This window comes from Triticum dicoccoides, chromosome 2B (genome assembly GCF_002162155.2).
Source record: "Triticum dicoccoides isolate Atlit2015 ecotype Zavitan chromosome 2B, WEW_v2.0, whole genome shotgun sequence".
Lineage (NCBI taxonomy): Eukaryota > Viridiplantae > Streptophyta > Magnoliopsida > Poales > Poaceae > Triticum > Triticum dicoccoides.
Genome location: NC_041383.1, coordinates 173,614,728 through 173,621,997, shown reverse-complemented (window position 1 = coordinate 173,621,997; position 7,270 = coordinate 173,614,728). Strand labels below are relative to the sequence as shown.

At 46.6% G+C, this 7,270-nt stretch overlaps 1 long non-coding RNA gene across 5 annotated transcripts; it reads right to left on the bottom strand.

The window, feature by feature from the left end:
* Positions 1 to 1,782: 1,782 nt before the first annotated feature.
* LOC119362870 lies at positions 1,783 to 7,112 on the bottom strand. 5 transcript variants are annotated; one of them, XR_005173658.1, is made up of 7 exons: positions 6,525 to 7,112; positions 5,545 to 5,675; positions 5,087 to 5,362; positions 4,563 to 4,751; positions 3,792 to 4,466; positions 3,089 to 3,396; positions 1,783 to 2,122 (listed from the first exon to the last, which is right to left on the bottom strand). It is a non-coding gene; the product is annotated as an uncharacterized LOC119362870 (long non-coding RNA). The 5 variants fall into 5 exon arrangements; XR_005173659.1 differs by lacking the exon at positions 4,563 to 4,751 and having other exon boundaries at positions 6,525 to 7,110; XR_005173657.1 differs by lacking the exon at positions 5,087 to 5,362 and having other exon boundaries at positions 6,525 to 7,108.
* Between the last annotated feature and the right edge of the window lie 158 nt (positions 7,113 to 7,270).

Sequence of the window (7,270 nt, the reverse complement as noted above, 5' to 3'; positions counted from 1 at the left end):
ATCTATATTTGCAAGAAATTGAAAATTTCAATTGCAAATAGACGTATTAATCTCGACATGTGTTTAACATGGAGATAGATAAATCATAGAAATATTTCGGAATACATTGTACTCAACGGAGAAACAGTACTGTAGAAGTACTGAATTTATGTATGCAAGAGATTAAAAATCTCAATTATAAATAGATGTAATTAATCTCGACACATGTTAAACGTGAAGATATATAACATCAATTTAGGATCTGGAATACGTTGATATTCAACAAAAGACAGTACTAGATGTACTGATTTTAACAGTTTAAAGCGGGAACTAACCACCGCTTAAAAATACTGTTAAAGCACAAATGAACTAAAAGCTGAAATGTGCTAGATGGCATGTTTTAGCCGTTCGTGGGCCATGGCTTAATTACCAGCCACATGCGCGTATGCCACGTGAAGGCATGTGTGGCAGCCCACGGTCTGGTCAACCGAAGAGATAAGGAAACAAGTCCCCACTAGAGATGAAATCTCCAGCGCTGGATCCCTCACTCACGGAGACTACCATAGAAATCCTCTCGCTCTAGGGGCTCCATGTACCAGTGCGCCGGAGCGGCTGCTCGACGGCGAGGTCGTTAGGAGAAGGCCGATAAGACGGCGGCGGGCGCCGGAGCGTGGCGCAGGCGGAGGAGTGGCGGGCATCGGGGACGGCAGGCGCGACGGCCGACAGTGTCCGCTTCGACAACCACATCACTGGCTTCAGCTTCAACAACCGCAGGGTTTGGAGACGACAGCGCCGCGGTTTCGTCGTCGTCGTCGATTATGACGACGTCGTCCGGCTGGACGGTGCTCAAGTCCCGGCGCAGCGGTCGATGACGGCCATGGTGCGGCCGTAAAGCCTCTCCGCGAGCCTGCTCCAGCCCGCGTTGGCGTCAGCGTGTACTGCGAACGCCACGGGCATGAAGCCAGGGGGCCGCGGCTGAGCGCGGGAGCGCGGCGCGGCCGGGCAGCGGCCATGGGCAGGAGGGCGCGCAGCCGGGCGCGGGGGCGCTTCGCAGCACGGAGGCCGTGGCCTGGGGCGCGGCGCGGAAGGCGCAAGTCCGGCGGTGCAGACGGGCGCGTGAGTGCGGCCACGGCCTGGCGCGGGCGGCACGCGGAGGCCGGGGAGCGGCACTGACACAGCCAGGAACGGCCACGGCGCGGGCGAACGTGGCCACGGCCGGCGACGAGGGCCCGAGGTGCGGCAAGTTTTGAGGCCTGGTGCTCTCGGTTACGAGCGTGCTGATAACGTGTTTAGTGTAGAACGAGAGAAAGCAAAATGATTCAAGTGTCATCTTTATTGATCATGTTCATGTATATATACAATCGGGAATGATGCATCCAAGAGAAGCGTCCGTTGCAAAAGGCGTCGTCGATCGGGAGGAGACGAGCAACCGTCAACCGCACGCATGGTGCGGGAATGCGGGGATTCCCCTAACTAACCGCTGGGGTTAATTAGTTTTAACAACATCAAAGATGAAAAACCCCGTGGAATTCCTACCTTCAAATTTTCCTTTTAAAATTCTTACAAGCCGAAAAAAGGCTTACACGTTGGGCCCACGAAGCACACGGCTGTTTCCACACCATGCGTCCGCTCAGAACGCTGCCCCGCATGACTCTTACTGCTACTTCTGTATCATTGTTTATATTGGACACATACATTCAAAATCATCCATCTATGATATTCGGATTATCTAATGACCATACGACAGAGGGGTTCAATCCCTGCTTAACCATCACAGGTTATTCATGCGAGTTCTCAAGCACATAATGCAAAGGTGGTTAGAGCAATAACACAAAGTTATTTCAATTCTAATTTGGTTCCATGAGAACAACCAGATAACAACAATAATCCCAGTACCACAGTATTACCACAACCAAATACTCCTCCATTCCTACATACAAGTCTTTTTAGACATTTCAAATGGACAACATACGTATGCATGTAGACATATTTTAGAGTGCAGATTCACTCATTTTGCTCCGTATGTAGTCACTTGTTGAATCTCTAGAAAGACTTATATTTGGGAACGGATGGAGTAAGACAAGTTCATAGTTTAATTATTTAAGGGCTCCTCAAGCTCCTGGCCCAAATCTTCACCGGGCACCTGAACAAACGTAGAGAGATATAGATGTGATAAATTATTTTGGAAAATGAAGACACTTCTTTCAAGTGTTTGAAAAAAAAAACAATGAACAACTACTGCTAGAACAGAGAAATAAATTCCGTTTAGTTGTCTGCTTGTTGCAGATATTTTCACCATAACAAAATACCTAAAATAACATAAATATTTAATATATATTTGAAAATTTGATCTGGCAAAGCTTGAGTCTCCATGGCCATGGAGGCTTTAAAACAGATCAAAATTTGAGCCTGTGTAGGGTTTTCTCAGGAAGTAAAAAATGTAGTAGGAGCAAAAGATTGATGGGTAACTAATTGCATCCTCTCTCCCAAAATCATATCAGCAATGAAGACGAAGCTTCAGTGCCTTAACGTCGCCTGGATTTGGATATGTGACATGTGGGCCAGCCACCTATTTCTCATGATTACAGTAGAAATTGGTCATAGTTGTTGTTGACGATGCTTAACCATGTAATATTGATGATCTAAGCAGCTCAACCACACAAATGACTTTTATGCCCTACACTTTTCTTACAGAATTTAGCGAGGGTCTAGTGCAGGACTCTAGATAACAAATGTTTATGGTGGAGAAAGAACCGTCTTCACCGAAGCAAAAACCAAACCGTCAGACATGTTCACTATATATAAAATCTTGATTTGCACAGACAGAAGACATGCATGTAAATACAGGAAATATAGCTCTTATTAAAACCAGATTAACCAATATAACCAAGCAACGCACAGAACACCTAAAACTGAAGGAAAACTTGGTATACAACCTACACAGGGGTAGGTCGGAAAGAGATTAGATTATTTTTCCTCCTAATGCCTAGTGGTTAACTTGATTTTTCTTACTAATGCCTGTGGTTAAGTAGATAGTAGGCAACCCCTGGTCCAATAACTGCTATTTAAAAATAGCAGAAAGACAAGGCAATAAAGAAAACAATCATACCAGCACTTCTATGTCTTCATCATCATCCTCAGGAAGTGGAGGAAACAGCTGAGCAAACTCCCTCTCTGACATATCTGCATGCGGGCCCAGTTGAGACACTTGCGAACACTCAGAGTTGTTCATTTTGTAAACCCACTGTGCAGTAGCCTCAAATGACTTGAACCGGCGGACCATCTCTTCACGGTCACGGGATACCCCCCAATACTTGCACCAGCATTCATACAAGGCCCATAGGGATTCCTTCGACTTAATGGAATTCTCATCAACAAGGGGAAATATTCGGGGTGCATCTTTTGACATGGGACCGCCTGCCGTTCAGAAGCACATAGTTACAATTTGATTTGTGGTACCCAGAAAAATACAATCATTTTTACTATTGCTCTCAGCGGAATTGATTTGATTGAAGGCAGCTGGCATAAGTAAATAAACAATATCCTTGCTAGATGTCCGAATGAACATGCTTATTCAAATAGATCTACTTATAATAGGAAATAATATGGGGATTTCAGGTATTAAATTCAGATCCAAGTAAGGAGAATTCCTATATATTCAGAATTCAGATCCAAATTCTGAAAGGGCTATAAACATAATGCGGGAATTTCAGATATAAAATTCAGATCCAAGTAAGAGAATTCCTTTGAAAATTTCGGCAATCGGGATTCAGATCCAAATTCCGAAAAAGCTTTCTCAACATAGGGATTACCAGAAGCTGCAAACATGCGACGGCTGGTACAAGCCGCCAGATAGAGCCGGGAGAGACATGGGGAGATGCCACCAGCAATATCTCCAACGGGGCGGGATGCGAGGGCTGCCCGCGCGAGCTTGGACACGATGAAAGCCATAGCCTAGGTCGGAGGGGATGTTTCTGGAATTAGGGTTTGTGTGCGTCGCCGGTCCCTCCGTCCCGAAATTAATGTCGCACGCCCAGTTCATTGGTAAATTTGCAAACAAAACCTCGTCATCTCAAAATTGTCTCAAACAGACCCCTCCGCCCCGTCTTCTTCCTCCGCTCATCGTCCGAGGGGCCGGCGCCGGCCAGCTGCGGTCCCCTCCAGCCGCGGTTCCTAGGGGCGTCGCCTCCGCCGCCTCGATCCCCTCCCGTCGCCCAGACTTGCGTTGCCGCCCAACTGCTCTGCCGCCGCCGCCCATACATGCGCCGCCGCCAAGATCCGCGCTTCCGCCCAGAACTGCTCTCCCGCGCGTCCTCGAGCTCCCCCTGTTGCTTCTCCTTGAGCTCCGATTGCTGCTTCTTCCCGAGCTCCCACTGCTGCTTCTCCTCGAGCTCCTGCTGGTGGAGCTCTGCTGTCTCCCGTGATTCTCCCCTGTCGCCTGCTTCTCCCGTGCCCGTGTTGTTGTTGCTGCTCCTCCTCTGCACTCTCTGAAATTCAATCAAATTCACTGTTAATTTTGGAGCAGATCAAAATCAGACAAGATTTTCTTCTTTTAATCATCAGATAATTTTCTAGGAATGCACTTGATAATTTTGGAGTTGATGTCCTGCTAGTTGCAGTTCGAAAAAGATCCAATGGCTTCCAACTTCACTCGAGATTATTAAGTGTCCTTGGCAGCACATGATTGCTGGGATGTTTGTTCACTCCGGCCTTCGAGTTAAGGAGCTTCGTGCTCAAATCTCATCCGGCAAGCAGAGTTGCTCCAGTTCCTCCTAGACATCAACATTTCTGACAGTTTTAAGCTAACCCCCATTCTGAACAGTGAACACTGAAGGAAGTGTTTATCTTTAATGGACAAAACTGTATGCTCTTTTTCTGCTATTAAATGGAATAGTAATGGAACTAAAGGTAGGTGATTGCATTGATCTCAAGTTTGGGACAACCAAATAACCAACTGCAGGCCCTCAAATGTGCATCTAAATGATAATTGCGTTCAATTTAAAATTCAATAGCATAAGCATAACCTCTACAGACGTTGAGAAAAAAAATTGATGTGCAGGAAATAAATTCAGACAAACACCACGGTGTTTCCTGCTTGTGTTTTTACCTCCAGTGTTCTTTTTGCTAAACTATGCTTTGAGGCATCTTCAAATTCTTTGATATTGATGTTGTTTTATCGTCCAAATGCCTAGATGCTGTTGATTGACATTGATGTTGCCATTTTTGCCAAGTATGGTGGTTCTCTCTTGGACTTGCAAGGTTCTCTTTGGACTACTTTGAGGAGGTCACCTTTAATTCATTTGGATCAGGATCACCCAGCTAGCTAACTTCATGTGGGTGATGGGTTGATTCCTTACCGTAAAAAACGATTGCAAAGTTTAACCTACCAAAAAAATGAGGCATCCATGTAAAAAGATTGACCAAGGAACATACATCCATGTGGCGCTAGATGAGTGGCCAGTGTAAAGTTCCAACAGAGCAACAAGGTTGAAAAGAACAAGGTTCAGAACTTAAATGATGTCTCCACTCTCCAGTTTAAATTCAGTAACAAGGGAGAGCAAAAACCTTTTGCTGCTGCTGGAGGAGAACGGAGAAGGGCGGTTGCTTGATTGCAGAACGTGAGCACACTCATGACGTTGGGCGTTGTTTCGTTAGCAGTTCGTCGGACCGGGCGACCAAGGGTGCACATCATATGCCTGTGAAGATCAGCAAGCAAGTGGTGTGGTGAAACGAATGGTGATGAAGTAGGGGATACATGCGTGCATGATGATGCAACATTTTCTGATTAAATGCAGTCTAGACTGACTTTTAGACTGATTTTCCATCAAAATTGAAAATAGCTACACTAAGTTTCAAAATAGAAAATACACTTCTCAGTTTTACAAACTGAAAATTACTGTATGACAGTACAAAACTTGCTTGCAATAAAATCCCAACGCTCTAAAACTGAAACTTTAACTGACATTTAGACTGAATTTTTACTCCAAGAGTTTTTATATTCAGATCACTTTAACTGAATTTTAGATTGAATTTTAAACTTTCTTGCAATAAGCTTGTAGTACACTTTATATAAAGATCAGGATCCAAGCTCTAAAATTGAATTTTTAACTGAGTTTTAAAGTGAATTTTTACGACTGCACCTGTTTCAATCTCAGTTTCAGAAAGTTTATATTCAGATCAGGAGACTGACTTTTAAACTGACTTTATATTCAGTTTCAGGTAAGGACATCAGAAATCTACAGCAGTGAGGCCAATTCTACATCATCTGTGACAGAGATTCCACGGCTGTGTGGCCAATTCTACAACATCTGTTTCAGAGAATCTACAGCAGTGAGGCCAATTCTATTGTGTGGCAATTCTATTGTAGCAGCCCAATCAATTCTACTCAAGCAAAGAATCTGTAGTACTCAAGCAAATTTGTAAGCAAGCAATGAATCAGTATGCAAGCAAACGTGTACTCAAGAAAATCGTTGTCCCGAGGCCAATCAGTATGAAAGCATCTGTGTAAGCAAGCAAAGAATCTACAATACCGACGAGGAACAGACCTTGAGGTTGGTGTGCTTGGCGGTGGAGTCCTAGAGCGGATGGAGGAACATGTCGGAGCTCGCCGCCACCATCCCGCCGCCGCTGCTGCGTGGGCCGTAGCCACGTCGTAGTCAGACCTGTGTTGATGCTGGATGAGCATGACGAAGGCGGCCAGGTAGCCGCGGCTGCAGGAGATGAGCTCCTCACCTGACGACAAGCAGCAGCAGCCCCGTGCAGGCGACCGGCAGAAGTAGCTCTGTCGCGCCGTATTGGTAGTCTCCGCCGCAGACTGAGCACGACCGCTGCAGATCGAAGAGCCGGAGGGGGAAAATCGGTTTTTTACCGATGCGGAGGGACATGCGAGAGGAAGAGAGCGCCGGTAACGCGCGCAAGGGAGAGGGCGCCGGCGCTGGGGAGGGAGAGGAACTGCGGGGGAGGGGGAGGAGGCGCAGGCAGCGTGGAGCTGCGCGGAGGGAAACGGCGTCGGTGGTGCCGGCCGGTCGGAGAGGAAGGAGGAAGAGAGCGACCACGCAGAGGGACTTCGGGTTCGGTCGGGAGAAGGCTGAGGACTAAATTGCAAAATGACAGCTGCGACATGAATTTCGGGACGGAGGGAGTAGATCGAAAGGTCTCTTGAAACCGTTGGATCGCTCTCGCGTTCGATCTCCTCCGCACACAATCAGACACCGAGAGTCAGCCCAGGGCATGTGGGCATGTGTGGGCTGTGCGGGCGAAACTCAGAGGATGTACTATGTATATAAAGCCC